This window comes from Panulirus ornatus, chromosome 30 (assembly GCF_036320965.1).
Source record: "Panulirus ornatus isolate Po-2019 chromosome 30, ASM3632096v1, whole genome shotgun sequence".
NCBI lineage: Eukaryota > Metazoa > Arthropoda > Malacostraca > Decapoda > Palinuridae > Panulirus > Panulirus ornatus.
The window spans coordinates 4,842,501-4,859,045 of record NC_092253.1 but is presented as its reverse complement, the minus strand read 5'-3'; the positions used below and the strand labels follow the sequence as shown (position 1 = coordinate 4,859,045).

Genomic DNA, 16,545 nt, shown 5'->3' with positions numbered 1-16,545 from the left:
CTTATGAGGTCTTAACTTGATGTATTTGAATTGGTGATTTCTTCGAAGGATATAATAAAGGAGGAGGGGAAAAATGAATTAATGAGGAGAGGCTGATTGAGAGGACTTAAGGCCAAGGAAGTGGAGGAAGGAAGAAGTGGGTAGGGGCAGGAGAAGAAGAGGGAAAGGAGGGTGGGCGGAAAGGAACAGATGGGTGTGTTGGAGAGAGAAAGAGGTGGGGGTGTGTTGGAGAGAGAGAGAGGTGGGGGTGTGTTGGAGAGAGAGAGAGGTGGGGGTGTGTTGGGGATGGAGGAGGAAGCAGGACACACAAAGGGAAGTGCCACCATTTGCATTCTTGCTTCTGCACCATTTTTTTTACGATGTAGATATTTTGCTCAACTCTTTTTTTTTTTAAATGTTCATTCACCCTTCCCCATTTTTTTTTTTCTAACTTTCTTTTTCAACGCCAGAGGGACGTGGACCACAAATGGAATTTTGATCATTATGCGAGTGCCGTCCGCCCAGACGCGCCCCTGCTGTTGTTTTGTTTACCAGGAAAATATAACTATAGGATATTTATTTCCCCCCCCCACCCCCGTCCTCCTCTCACCCTCCCTGTTGGTTCTCGTCAGTATATGCAAATCTACACCAAGACATATTCCATTACTACTTTTCAAAGTGAAGTGGGTTCTTTTCTTCATACACACACCGCAAGGTGCGTTGATTAATCTTCCTCATACGCTGTAGTTTCATTTTGGTAGTAAAAGAATCTCTCTCTCTCTCTCTCTCTCTCTCTCTCTCTCTCTCTCTCTCTCTCTCTCTCTCTCTCTCTCTTTCACCCACCCACTCTCTTCTCTACTTCTATTTTCCATTTTTCTCTCGGTCTCTTTGGCATAGGAAGAGAAGAAGGTCGTTCCTCGTATAGCTCTCTTCTCCTCAGTGTTCTCTTCGTCTTTATTTCCCCCCCACCCACATCCCCCCTCACACACACACACACACACACACACACACACACACACACACACACACACACACAGCTGAGCCAAAACGTAGCGTTCAACCATTTGTATGTTTTCAGTGTGCACCGAATCTCGCTTCATTTTTGTCAATAGCAGGAGTTCGTCGGGATGGTAACTATCATACATATATATATATATATATATATATATATATATATATATATATATATATATATATATATATATACATACATACATATATGAGAGAGAGAGAGAGTATTCTGCTGAAATGGAAGAATTGGGGTAGGTGTTGACAGCATGAATATTCTTGTCCCGTTAGTGGTGTAGGGGAAGGGGAGTATTTCTGTATGTATATGACGAGCGGGATGTACGTATTGTGAGCGTGTATCTATCTTGAGTACGGTGGGGTGGGGTGGGTAGTATAACTGTGTTGTGGACACATCCTTCTTGTGAAGGGAATGGTGTATGGCTGCTTTGGGGGAGTTGTGTATACCACTGTCTTGAGATATGGTTGAAGAGAGGATTTTAGACTCTGGTATGTATGTATGATTTTACTCATGTCTGTTGTATTTGATTGTGGCAACATCGCATGGTATTGTATCATACTTTATCCCAGTACTGCATAAGGCTATTTGTCACTATATTAGACTCTACTGGGGTAACTGTATTAGGTCGATCAACTATATTTCACAGTATTCTTCTTATTTACCTGTACAGGTTATGTCCCATCTACAAACGGTCTACGACGATGTGGATGATAGTATAAGCATGGTTTCTCTCTCTCTCTCTCTCTCTCTCTCTCTCTCTCTCTCTCTCTCTCTCTCTCTCTCCTGGTTACAAAAGAGAAAAAGAAAACGTACAGGATGACCGCCTTATCTTGTACTGACTGCCTCCCTGTATGTTTAGGTTGTTTGACCAGACGGAGTTCTAGTTAGTTTAACTTTCCGCCACACACACACACACACACACACAGGGACAGTAATGATAAATTTTGTCTCCCACGTCTGACAGAGGGATAAGTGACCATTCCTCCAAACGTATACTGTAAAGACTTTTTTCCTATCTTATTCTATAATTTGACTGATAACAGTATCTGTTTGATAAAGCATTATATATATATATATATATATATATATATATATATATATATATATATATATATATATATATATATATATATATATTCCCATGAGTGTGTGTGTGTATGATGTCATTCCAGGATGTGTGTTACGTCCAGGACTGAATTTCCCAAGCGCCCGGCTTTGCTCCGTGTCGGGGGGTTAATAAGATAAAGGTCGACACTCTACCTCACAGATTTAATAAGCTACACACTGTAGTCATGAAGACATAGAAACAAACACACACTAGAACACTTTAGATAGAAATAATCGTGTCTGAACCTTGGCTAGGACTTGCGTAGTGGCGGTCCCACATAAGGTGTTTGATATGAAGCTTCCAGCTCTTCACTGTGTCCTCTTCTTCTTCTTCGTCTTCTTTCCCTTCTTCTTCCTCCTCTTCTTCTTTCTCCTCCTCCTCTTCTACTTCTTCTACTTATCACTATTCTTATTCTTCATTACCTTAACGTTTTTCTTCTTGATAAGAGAGATATGCCCACCCTGTATAACATATTTACATTCGTTACCCTCCTGAAAGCTAATTAGTCGCGTTACCTGATGTTTTAAGCTTTACGCCTCTTGTTCAGGTCATGTTCCTCACTTTTCAGGAATACCAGCTTCAGCTGGTATTCTGTATACAAGGATGCTAGCTAGGTGTGTGATACGAAGTTAATTTTCATTCGTTGAATGTTAATATTAAACTATAAAAGTCTAATCTACTTGGTGGAGAGGAATGCTATTCAAATTTTGAATCTTATTTCCAATTGTTATGGGTTTGTATTGATTTAAGGTTTGCTTTAGCTCTTTTTTAATGTAAGTTTTCATCACATTGAGGGTTTGATCCTAAAGACCTGAGATTAAGCATCGAATCTTATTAATGACACATACAAAATGAGAACTGGAATGATGGTTGATTATGATAATGTCTAGACTAGAGAACAGTGTAGGAAATGAGGCCTTATTGGAGACATTTGGTCATGAGAGATATTAGGCTTTTAGGGGAGAAGGTTAAGTACGTACATTGTGGGTGAAACACTTACGTATAAGGAATTCAAAGGCATGATAAATCCAGGTCGCTAAGGGTAAATCTGTCGTAATGTTTATGCAAGAGTTGCCAGAGAGTTTTGGGCGAGCTGACGGATATATTCAGTCAGAGGAGATGGGCCAGAGATGCTGGAACCTTTAGGAAGAGAATATGTTAGAAACTCAGCCATCCGGAGAAGCCTCCTCACCTCTTGAAGTCTGGGTGCATGACGACACTTTGCTCTATACACCACAACACAAACATGTGATGCATGTGTCATGCACACAAGATGCCACCACTATTTCAGTCTCTCGAGATGCGGTGGGTTCGAACCCCACCTCTCTCTCTCTCTCTCTCTCTCTCTCTCTCTCTCTCTCTCTCTCTCTCTCTCTCTGCCACTACTCTTGCATCGAGCCATTACACCTGGATCTTTCAGAATCTCCTCCTAAAATATGATTTCTTTTCACGCCTTCTAATAATCTCCCCTGCTTGTAGGCAAGCTGCTGCCACGCGCAAGAGATACACTGGGACACAGACATGAATCTCCTCTTATCTCTCCTCTGGAGTTATGTGAACAGCAGTAGAGAACGAGAGACACACAAACACATCTCACGGCCCAAGTTCTCAGACTCTGCACGAAACATATTGCTCCAGAAACGTGTCAGACAAGCGTTCACTGACGAAACGTTTCGTGGGGCTTTGGCCATACCCTCCAGAAATCGTACGATGTCTTTTAGGGATAAAAAAGAAAAAACTTCTCATTTTGGAATAGTTCTGAAAACTCTTCGTCAAGCTGTAAAGTGAGTTTTTTTTTTTTCTTGGTTATCTTCATTCTTAATTTGTTGTCTTTATTTATATATGGTTACCTAGCCAGAGGCTAATTTCTGAAGCTCATTGCTCCCAACTAGGTGGAAATAGTTTCTATATCAGAATTACTCGCGAGTAATGCCAACGGTGCTTTGATAAGAAGAAAACGAAAGTTTTGAATACGAAAAAGATAAAATCAAAAACTTTTCCTGACTTGCTAATCATCCAAGTTGGTCCAAAACTTCCTAATTAACTTTTTTTTTAGCGAGGTATGATTAGAGTTAATGAGAGAACAACGAACACCTCTCTGAGACTGACATAAACACTGACAGTGGATGATTACGTCGTCATGATCAGCCTCCCCAGCTGCCATAACAGAGAGGCTGTTAACACTGACAGTGGATGATTACGTCGTCATGATCAGCCTCCCCAGCTGCCATAACAGAGAGGCTGTTAACAGGTGAGACAACGCCTGTTGAGTGGAGCAATTGGCATGGTAATGTGTGTTAACAGGTGTTAGGTACTGATGCGTTGAAGACGTGGAGGTGGCAACAAGTGTAGAGGACTGGTGCGTTCTTTAACATGGAGGGTATGAAAGACTTCAGTGGACTAACCCTTTTCGCGAGTTTTATCGAAGAAAAAATTGGAGGAAATTCTACTTTTCTTGATCTGATTGGAGTTCTTGTTATCATTCTTTTCTAGGTTTAGAAAAGAAATGATCCATACGTCTCAATCCCCATATTTGATATGCTTATGTATCAGTGTGTTTCCTTCGTTCCTAACAGTTGTCAGATCAAGACTTGTACATATTTCCTCAACCCTCAGTGGCTAAGTCTTAGGTGGCGTCAGTGACGAAGTCTGAAACGCCGTTGATGCAAGTCTTGTCTTGTGTGAGATGTTTCGCGAAGATGCGCGAGTCATGTTTCCATTCCGTTGGAGGCTCGTGAGAGGGAGAGAGAGGGGGTGTCTTCCCTTAGAGTGTTACCATCTGGGTGACTGATGGCGCGCGCTGGTCCAGGTGGCTAACATGTCTCTTATGTCCGACGCGATGATGACTGAGTCAGTGTGGTGAGGAGGTGCGACGCTCGAAGAGAAAAGGGGTCGGGTGGTAGATCTCAATGATATTCTTCCAACATCTCGAGAAACTCTGGATGACGTGCTCCCCCCTCATACATATATTCATCATGGCCAATACAAGTCCCTTCCTCAGGTTTTCAAACGATATTCGCGAGGCATCTCTCCTCCTCAGACATGAATACCGTAGGATGTATATCAGACGAATACACAACGTAAAAACGCGCGCGACTTTCCTGGCGATGAAGATAAAAAAAAAAAAAAAGTGATGGAGGGGAGATGATGGGGACGGTGCTGAGTGGCGAGGTCAGCCAAAGGGGACGAGGTTAATGACGACGCATTTTCACAGTCTGGGATCAACGCCTCCTAAGACACTGGTCGTTTGATGGTCTATCATCTGTGGTAATCTTGCATATTCTTGTGGAACTGATGTCTGTGTGGTGTCCTCGAATCTGGTTCGTTTATCAACTCCATCACTCCTTTCCTCGAGTGTCTGTCTGTCTGTCCGTCGGCCTTTGTCTGTCTGTCTACACACTTCTTGTGTCAAGACTCCTTTTCCAGACTGATGGATGCTGACTCTTTCCTCGTATTTTGGAGAGAGTAAAGAAAAGCGAAATGGCTTAAGGCCAGCTATCCATTACTGTCAGTGTAGAGTCACCGCTATTCCATCTACCTCGGATCACTTGGTATGCACCATGTACAGGAGGCAGGCCTATGGACACTCAGGGTTGGGGAGCGGGTCAAAGGAACCCAATCCTACGGCTGCTTTATGTTACAGATGTGTTCGAAGTCTCACGCAGTTCGTGTGCTCTGCGTTTGTTGAAGGTTGGCTGGTGTTGGGCAAGGCGATAGGTAGAATTTTAATAAGAATTACGAAACGTTACGTTAAAACTAACGGAATTTAACGGGATAAGAAAAGAGAGAGCTACACGAAAGGATAGGAAGTTCATGATTTGCATGAGGGCATTTCGAAGCTTCACCAGCCGAGGTGTCGGGTTCGTTAGGGTTCATACCGTCTGAACTATGTGGATCACTGGGTCCTTAGTAGCCCTCATGTTTGCTACTGCCATCTACTGACAAGTTCTGAGAAGCAGATTAGATGGATGCAATTTTTACACTAGGCAATTCAGTAGTGCCGTCCCTATTTCAATATCATTTCGTGGTTGTATATATATACATATTCCTTTCCATAAGTAAAAGTAAATGGTAAAAGCCTGGTTCAGCTCAGCATTCCTGCTAGCTTCCAGCGTTGAGTGATTTTGTTCCACAATACTGATGAAGTTTTTAGTCAATATAGTAACAGTTGATTGGGCATGACTTGGAGCATTGTACCATCTTGAACGATATTCCATAATGAACGAATAGTACGTCCGCGAAAAACGTAAGGATAATAATCTAAGTATAAGTAGGTAGTACACTTATAGAGAATTGAGAGAGCCTATGAAAACTTAGCCTAACCCCCATTGCAGTCTAGATTCATCTTAATCTTCAAATTTTGCGGTCAAGTTGATGCACCGATTTGAGCATCGCAACACCTGGCGCCGTATGTCAACAAACAGACGACGCTGCGAACGACCATGTAATTTTCCACAGAAGACGAATTCAGTGTTGGTATTTCCCTCTTCTTATTAAGGCTCGTAGTGAGGTTCACATAGTTTGAGATTTGATAAGTGTATCATCTATGTCTGCACTGATTAACACTACATTTTGCCCAGGTATGCACAAACCTTCTGGCCTTATTTATTACCGGTTAGAGAAATGTAATCCTCTAGTTCAAGATCCGAAAATATTAATGTAATCTCTTAGCACTGCATAAGAAAAAACAAATTAATCTTCGAAGCTAATAGCGATGCGAAGCGAAACTGGAAATTACCAGTTGCGTAATTAAAGCTTATGCATATTAAAATTCATCTTGGAAATGATTTACTTGAAGTTAGAACACTGGAAACTTATCGCGAGTTGATTACATCGGACCGAAATGGATCTAAACGCGCATGGAAAGTATTCGGAGCTGCTGTGCCTTAATGGTAATGATTTCTAATACCTCCTCTGGTCCACAGATGGCACTGAATGTGTTTAACCCGGCAACGTCCCTTTATCTACATACTAATCAGGGATGCCCTGCGAGAGTTTATAAGCTGCATCCCTTGTGTTTTCCTTTATATCTATGCAAATTTTATGTCCACGCGCATATTTTTTTAGGCAGAATCAACATTCGAACACTGTTGAACTTTCGTGTGAGATGAAACATATATACATATATATATATTGGGCCTTTTTTTTTTTTTAGATCCGGTGGCATATACGTGACAGACATGTGTTACCAGAGTGGGCCCCATGTCCAAAATATCCCAGATTTTTAGTGACGAACAAAATATACGACTGGGGTGGGAGGGGAAAGGAGAGGGAGGGGGGGGGGGGAGTTGCCAGACACCTGCAGACTTAAAATGTTACTTGAGAATGTCAAGTCTAGATTAGAGAGAGAAAGTGGGAAAAGTGGTAATTCTGGAGGGAGAGAAGGTGGAAAAGATAAATACTTTCCGCAGTAGGATGTAAATATATATATATATATATATATATATATATATATATATATATATATATATATATATATATATATGGTTCTAATTCCTTGCAAACGAGGGAAAAAAAACGTATTTGATTTCTTAAGATGGTAGCACAACTCTCTTTCAGTTCTCGGTGTAGGAAAAGTATGGAGCACGAGTCGCGCGCTTTCTCCTCACATCTGTCGTTAAGATTTTCAAGAAAGAATCGGGAGGAAGTTTCTCTCCCCAGTATACCCTTGTTAGTCCTCCCTCTCCACCCACCTCCACCTCCTCCCCCCACTTGACACGCGTCGTCGGCTACACTTTAGCTTTTATTGCTCCAGGGAGCTGGTGGACAAGGTCAGACACACACACACACGCACACACACACGCACACTGACCTCTCTCTCTCTCTCTCTCTCTCTCTCTCTCTCTCTCTCTCTCTCTCTCTCTCTTTACCTCGAGCGCATCTGTGCCCCTCTTACCCTCACCCTTCCTTCACTCACCCCTTTGCACATGCCGATTTTTCCTCTTAGCTCTTCACTTTCCTCTCGCCAACTCCAGCCCCCCCCCCCCCCACCTCCCTCAAGTGCCCCTTAACCCTTCATAGCACATTCCAACTCCCCTTTTAAACCTTTGCTCCTAAACTCGCCCTTGACATGTTCCAGTCCCCACCTCACCCCCCTTTTAGAACGCTGCAGTCGCCCTTTCCCTTGAACCTTCCAGATCTGAGGACTCTTACAAGGAGAAGACCTTTGGAAGGAAAGTGGGGAACTCACCCTCATTCGCACTTTCCTACGAAATGTCCATGGCAGTATACCCCTGCTCCATACTACAGTGTGTACCCTCTCAGTATCTTTGTCTTGTATTGCTGGTTGTTGTGCCGGAGGGAGTGGAGGAGGTATCATATACCTTCCCGACTCCGCTACGAATAAGATGATGACCTTAGAGAAGATGATTGTCCTTCCAGAACGTAATATCGCCATGACCATGAAGTCTCCTGTTACCTATCGTTTCCATATCGCTTTCCCTTAGGTACTTCTTTCTCAGCCAATTCTGTTAGCATGTTCCATCTCCTTCGTCTACCCTTAACTCTTCCCCTTACCTACCCTCAGCACTTCCCAGTACTCCTCTTGACCCCTAACTCTCCCTTAGTATATGGTCCAGTCCTCTTTAGCCCCTTAAAACTTCCCTTAACTCGTTCTGTCTCTCCAACCCTCTCTCATCAAACCTCCCATTTAACCTCCCCCCCCAACCTGTTCCTTCCCCCACCAGGAGGTTAAGGATGGATGATTCCGGCTTCTCCTCCTCCTCCCACATGGGGTCCTCACCCTAGGGGGCAACATATATCATAGGACTGTCTGTTCCTCCCCCTGACCAATTATAGGAAAAGGATTTTCTATTTTTCCAGTGTGTTTTCTGTTTCCTTTTTTCATGTCCTAATTTTACGAAAAAAAGATCATTCTTTGTTATTTCAGAAATTCATACGAGGTTATTGATGTTTCCTTAAGAATACTGATTACTTTTCATGGATTTTCGAGGTGTTAGTCAGTAATGACAGAGTCTGGTCTGTGGATTTATTCCTAGTTATGCTAATTTATCTCATGTTACAAAGACGCTTGGTGGTATTGATGTACACCTAATTTCAAACCGACCCCTCACAATATTGTACCAGCACAAAGTACGATACAGACTGTACCTAAGAAACACAGAACCACACCTGTAAAAGCCCCTTCCCAACACACACATACAAGATTTTGTCTTTACCTCATCTGCAAAAGCCTTTCCTAAGATCGAGGTCCAAGAAATTGCTTCCACCCCTCTTTCCCCCCCTCTCCTTTACCCCCTTTCCCATATTTCAATCTCGACTTCCAACCTCAAACCCCAATCGCAAGCTCACAACCCCCCTCTCAGTTCCCCACTCAAAACTCCTCCCTCGCCACACTTTGTAAACTTGATATAGCTACCCAAGGACCCACTGGATCTTAAAAGTTTTAAAACCATTTTTTTTTTTCTTCTTTACGGGGCATCGAACCCCCTCCTCAAGTTAATAAAACTTTCTTCGATCGTGTAAAACTTTGGTTTTGAGAGGTTTACGTCTGGGGAGGTTATAGACGGAGGGGCTGTTTATTGATAGTAATACTTATAGATAAGTATAAGTGAAGTACTTTTTTCATATATTATTCCAGACGACATGGGCGACTGCCCTAATCGAGGCCCATGTCATTAACGGTAGACATGTAATTAAGCCTCATCCAGGTACCTGTTCTATCAACTGAGCCCAAGGCGAGGATGAACAGCCGGATTGACTGTGGGCTAACCGCCACAACCAAGATTCGTACCCAGTTTAGCCCTCTGCTGACTGTAATACCATAACGTCACTAAGACGTCACGGAGCGTTGCCATGGCGTCATGAAAACACCGACCAAAACCATGCAAACGCACAAACAAAAAAAGAAAACAAATCAACGGAAAAAGAAAATACAAATAAAAACAAAGACACTTTCTTGACGCCCAGAGCCAGCACCATGTCACCCTTGCCCAGGGCAGCTCCCTCATCTTTCACCAACAAAGTCTACGAAACAAATCCATGCCCAACGCCACAGGTATCTGCTCGTTACAAGCTTCAAGGGTAGTTCAGCCATTAGCAAAAGCTGTGCCAGTAACAAACCGCTCTGTATCATACTCGTTTGAGAGGGTCATTCACATGTAATTATCAGGATGCTTATTACTCGTCTGAATCCCTGGTTTATCCCTGGTTTAATCTTACCCTTGTGGTTTATCGCTCGCCTGGGGGTTTATGGTTTAGATTTCTGTCGGTGGTTTACATCAGTCGCTGGTTCCTCTAGGTTTGATCCTTATTCTGTGGTCATCTCTCGCTAAATCATCAGGTATGATTTGATGATTAATATGCCGATTAATCTCTGGTTTAATCGTTGATGGGTCATTTGCTTTAATCTTATGTTGATGGTTTTATCAGTCCATCAGTCTCCGGATCTTCGGTTTAATATTACGTCAGTCACTTCAACGACGGTTTAATCCTGCGTCGATGGTTTATCAGTCACGTTAATCTACTGCTTTATCAGTCGTTGAACAGTTAGTTTATTAGTCGTTGAACATGTGGTTTATAATCCAATGGATCATCCGGTTTAATCCTCTGTCGAAGTTAAACCAGTCGACAGCCCGCTTGTCTGAATCCCTCTGTCTTTGGTTTATAAGACGATGGATCACCCGGTTTTGGTGGTTTATCAGTCGCGAGCTAAACCCGTGGTTTTCGGACGTACATCAATGGAAATGATCGTTAGCATTCTGTTCAGACACCCCCCAATTCGCTCTCCCCTTTAATCGGGGTTGTTTGTGTAAAGGCAACTACCACCCCCTCCCCCCCTTTGTTCTCTCGCATCTGAGCTGGCTCGTTAGCAACTGTCCAAGCTTGTTGTTCCACCTTGTTAGGAGTTAACGGGTGGTTGAGTCATTAGTTCCACGGTCGTTGCTTCTCTTGTCATACCTGAGGGGACATGGAGATGGTTGATTGACCCTTGTGTGTGAAAAGGGTTATATTGTCGTGTCCCTCTCCCTCTTTTCTTCCCTTTTCTTTGCTGGGTCTTATCGTTTTCTTCCCCTTTCTGTCCTATGTCTATCCTTTTCTTCCCCATTCTTTCCTTTACCCATGAAGAAAAAGTCATATATTCAAACTATGCATGTATATCATATTGCCTTCGAATCCTGTCTGTAGGAGAGTTATGTGTTCTATGAACGTGTCCTTTCATATGTACTATATATATATATATATATATATATATATATATATATATATATATATATATATATGTATATATATATTATGGGTTCATAAAACACCACACGAACAAAAGGCACCCAGCAGCGTTCGTAAGAGCCCTTCTGTCGCTAATATATGGTTCCATTCCCCCTTAATGTCACTTCATACGTTACCGCTAATTCCACTTTCTTCTTTCATCCGTTTTTGTTGAGGAGGGAGGAAGGAAGGGAGGGAGGGAGGGAGGAGTGGTGAGCTGCTCAGAAGAAAATGTTAGGGGAGACGCGTGTGTGAGGGAAGCGAGACAGCCGTATGTCTTCTGTTAAGCCTGCCACTCACCCTCCACCCTGATCACTTCCTTGACGTCTGTGATGATCCTCTGGTAAGGATGGGCATTCTGGAGGCCCTTGGCGAAGACTCCGAAGGGTAATTGACTGTCTATCCCCCAACACCTCGAGTGCCACGCCACATTAGACCGTACGCTGTAGAGGAAGAAAGCCCAAAAATGTACGTCTTTAGAAGGGAATTTTTTTTTTTTTGCCTTCAAGCCAATGAAGTCCAATGAAAGGTCTTAATCCAAGTGTTGGGGAGAAGAAAGGTATCAAGGTACTTCTTAGGTACTGGACAACCAAGTTTCATGTCAATTGATCAGAAAATGGAGGTAGGGTGCTGGGCCTTCGTTCTTGAAGAAAAAAAGGGATGAAATTGAGCAAAAATAGTGCATTTCCCTCTGGAAGACATGTAGAGGATTGAGCTGGTAGGGAGAGAGAGACAGAGAAAAAATGTACAAGAAAGATGGGTCGGTAGAAATGGGAAAAACGGAAAGAACACGCGATGAATTATAGGTAGAGAGAGAGAGAGAGAGAGAGAGAGAGAGAGAGAGAGAGAGAGAGAGAGAGAGAGTTTGGAAGAGAGAAAAAAAGGGGTGGCGAAGTTGAGAAAGAGAAAGAGAGAGAGAAAGAGAACGGAAAGAGTAGAAGCTAGAAAGCCTGATAAACGAAAGGGGGCCAAAGGAGAGGTGGTTTCGCTACATAAAAGAGATTTAAGACGCAATTTGTTTAGCAATATGTTGTTACACTCTGCTAGGGTCATACGTTCTCTTAGCCCCTTCCTCCTCCACCCCATCTTTCTCCTCCTCCTCCCCCTCCTCGGGTATGCTGGCGAGTGTACCCTCCACGGGAAAGGTATACCCAGGAGGGAGGAGAAACTGTCATATGTCTCCGCCTCACTCCCCTGATCATGTAAATGAGGGCGAGAGTTGGAGTTTGTAAAATTTCATTTTTAATTACTCAGGAGAAGGGGGATGGGCGGGCGCCGCCGCTGGAGGCGAAGGTGCAAATATTTGGCTGGGAAATATGTTGTGTGTGTATGCTAGAGAGGGAGGGCTGTTTGGGTGTACGTGGGGAGGGAATGTTTTGTGTACGTGGGGAGGGGTGGTTTGTGTGCGTGGGGAGGGGTGTTTTCTGTGCGTGGAGGAGTGGGTGTTTGGGTGTGTGGGGGAATGGGGTGTTTGTAAACGCGACTCACCTTCCTTCTCCCTCCCCCCTTCCCTCTTACATCCTCTTTCCTTTCCCCACCTCCCTCCATCTTATCCCACTCCTACCACGTCCGTCATATTACTCCCGTTTCCTCCTCCTCCACTCTCCCCCACCCTCGCCTTCTCCTCAACCCCTTCCCCCTCACCCTCCACCTTACTCCACCCCTCTCCCTTTCCCTTCCCTTTCTCCCTCACCCACCCAACTCCACCTAAATCCATCACCCCTTCCTTCTTCCTTTCGCTCTCCTCTCCTCCCCCACTACTTATCCCCTCCCACAATCCTCCCCCTCCCCCTAAACTCCCCCATAATCCCTCATAACCTCCCTCACCCTTCACCCACCCCACGCCCCTTCTACTAACACCATCACCTCACTCCCGCCTCATTCTCCACGCCTGACTTCCCCCCGTCCTCCACTCACATACTGCAAGTTTGTCTGCAAAAGGCAATTTTCTCCCGCCACACGACAGGCTTGCCGCTAGCATAAAGCACAGCTCTCTCTCTCTCTCTCTCTCTCTCTCTCTCTCTCTCTCTCTCTCTCTCTCTCTCTCTCTCTCTCAAGGAAGTTCCGCTGGGGCTTCCGCGAAAAGTGTGCAAATGCTCCTTCCTTCAAATAACGATGTTTCTTACTTTGCACCGGGTCATGCCACACACACACACACACACACACACACACACACACTAAACAGAAAGTTACACACTTAGGTCCACATTTATGTACTTTCACACACGTTGGAAGGGAGCACAAGACCTATGTCAAAGGGACTAAGTGGAGTGCCAGAGAGTTCTCTTCTGTGACCATTATTCTTCTTGATCTAGGTGTACGACTTGCTAGAATATGTTTGCAGATGATGCAGAGGGCATGAGAGAAACGAAAACGTGTGGAGGATTGCATCAATATACAAGGGAACATTGACAAAGCCCATAGTTAGTCTGATGCATGGTAGATGAAGTTGAACCAGAGTAAATGTAAAAAAGATTGGGAAGGAGCAAAAGAGGGCGTCGATATAGTTTTAGTGTGTGCGCGCGCGCGCGTGTGTGTGTGTGTGTGTGTGTGTGTGTGTGTGTGTGTGTGTAAACATTTATTTTTATTGTACGGGGAGGAAGTTTTACACTCGTAAGGCCCTCATCTCTTGAACCTTCTCTGTTGTTATAAAACTTCTTAAACTTATGTGTGTGTGTGTGTGATTACAAATTTGTATTTACTGTGTGTGTGTGTGGGTGTTACGGGGAGCAAGTTTTACACTCGTGTTCCCCGTATCTCTGAACCTTGTGTATATGTGCCATGTCCTTACTCTTATATGTATAAACACACACACACACACACACACACTAGCCTAAGCCTAGTGTGTGTGTGTGTGTGTGTACACTCAAACAATAACCCAGCAGGACATAACAAAACAATGATCCTACCTTCCCTGATCAATAGAAATATCTGCTTGGAAAACAACTGAATGTTCTGTTAATAATATGGAAATCAGGGGAGCATCAAACACACGTTTCTGGCTGAAATGAAATAAAAAAAAGGAAAAAAGTCCTTTTTTTTTCCACCTCATGAATATTCCATGGACTGTAGATCAATAGATCAGCCAGACAATCGTGTCTTGGATTATCTCTGAAAGAAAAAATAAACCCTCACTCTGAGATCCTGTCATCTGAATAGCAATTCATTTTCCAGGAGTCCAGCATTTCTCAAGGTCCCGTTTAATTTCCAGGAAGCTTCTACTGTCTGTGTTTGATTTCCAATTTGCAATGATAATGTGATTATAATGTAAATTCACATCTGCATTCATACAAAAATTTTGGATAGCGTGTGAGCGAAGGAGACAAGGGATTAAATGCATTTCTCTGTGAGCCAAGACATATCAGGGATTTTTTTATATACATAACATTTTTCCAGGTTTTTTTATTTTAGAATTTACGCTCCTACAGATGGTTTTTTTATGTATAATATTTTTCCAGGTTTTCTATTTTAAAATTTACGTTCCTACAGATGAGCTGTTTTTATATACAATATTTTTCCAGGTTTTTATTTTGAAATTTACCTTCCTATAAATGTGTTGTTTTTATATCCATCATATTTTCCAGGTTTTTTTTTTTTTTCAAATTTTACGTTCCTAATGATGCCTTTCTTTCAGCTCGTTATGAATCATACGTTGTGACAAGTGTAGGTTGTAGTATTAGTACAGCAGTTGGTGGTTGTAGATAAACCATGAGTCCCTTAATGATCCTGACACTTGATAGACCCAACCAACCAGCCAATCAACCAACCAAACAACTTACTAACCAACCAAACAACTTACTAACCAACCGGCCAAGATTCGAACTCATGTGGGTTTGACCCCGCGCGGCCCATAATCAGTTTTTCCTCTTTTGGAAACTGATAGTCTGTATGAAAGGACAAAATTCTTGTACGAACTAAGTATGAAAGGATCGTTGATATATGAACAGGCGTTAATTCGTATTTCATGCACGCTGTCGTCTTATGCAAAACGAAGAAATTGTCGTTGATCAACGTTCGACTAGGAAAAGAAATTTAAATTCTGAAGACTACGCGCTGAAAATCGTATCATAATTCAGTCGCCCAAACCTGTATACTCTGTTTAAATCCCATTTGTTATGACGAGGGGACTCTGGAGTCCCTGAGTAATGGGACTTTGACCCCAGGGGGCAAACAGGGGAGGAGATCAGGACAGACGAAATGTATAAATTCGTGAGGATTTTCGAGAGCATTCATGGCTTAAGTACATTAGTGCAAGTCTTATACACCACTATCATTCACGGCCTCTTGGGGGAGGGGAGGGAGAGGGAAGTTTAGTATAATAGCGGACGTGGGAGATATTTCTTTTTTTTGCGTGCTTGCCTAGAAGCACGCCCGCTGTCCATAAAACAGCGTAAAACATGCAAATCTTCATTGTATAAGCCGATTTCTACTGGACAAAGTTTCATCCCGGTGCTGCGACTCCCTTCGAGGAAAATTGCATTCATGGGATCAGCGGAGAGAGAGAGAGAGAGAGAGAGAGAGAGAGAGAGAGAGAGAGAGAGAGAGAGAGAGAGGAAAAAAATATGCAGAAGTTGATTTACAAATATTCATCCTAGTGTGGAAGAGACTTGAGAACACACACACAACACTCGATTAACAGAACCTCCTGATGGGACGATGGGTTACTCTCGTGTCAAACCCTCACTTGGCGAGGCTCTGCAGCTGCTTTAAGAAGCTCAGCATATCTGCAACGTGAGGCTACAGGTCAGGAAGTGCAGGGTTGGTTGGTTGTTTCTGTGGTTGTGAGTGCTATAGACATATCTGAGAGGTGGGGTGGGGTTGTAGGTGTTCACTGTCTTCAATGGGGATTTGCTATGGTTATGGAAAGTGACTATTCTTGTGGATCCTCTACTGGTGATGCTGGGGACTTAGGTGATATCCAGAATGCAGAGAGAAAGAGCGTGTGTAAGGAATGTAGTTCAAGAGTGGTGTATGTATAGTGGGGTCGAGATTTAAGTTGAGGGGGAAAGGGAGGTCATGTTTAATGCCTGCCGAGCCATTTTGCAGCGATATTGTGTTTTGTCAGTGTTGTGTTTGTTGGGGGGAGGGAGGAAATACGAGATTAGGTTAAGATAAGAGGCAGAGATGGCGAGGCTTTTTATTTCTGCTTGGTGATTGGCGGGTGGATGTGAGGTGCTCTAGGTGGGGAATGATCGAGTGCTTT

The 16,545-nt window shown here is 43.3% G+C and overlaps 2 long non-coding RNA genes across 3 annotated transcripts in view; one reads left to right on the top strand and one right to left on the bottom strand.

Annotated features, from left to right (window-relative positions):
- The window catches only part of LOC139758344 (uncharacterized), a 289,753-nt gene that overhangs the window by 259,378 nt on the left and 13,830 nt on the right, over window positions 1-16,545 (top strand). The gene's annotated exons all lie outside the window — the stretch shown is intronic.
- The window catches only part of LOC139758343 (uncharacterized), a 41,935-nt gene continuing 27,656 nt past the window's right edge, over window positions 2,267-16,545 (bottom strand). The window contains exon 4 of one of the 2 annotated variants that reach the window (XR_011714799.1): window positions 2,267-2,575. This is a non-coding gene — a long non-coding RNA (uncharacterized lncRNA). Of the gene's footprint in view, window positions 2,576-7,837; window positions 11,786-16,545 lie in introns of those variants that run through there. The other variant, XR_011714800.1, reaches the window with a different exon arrangement.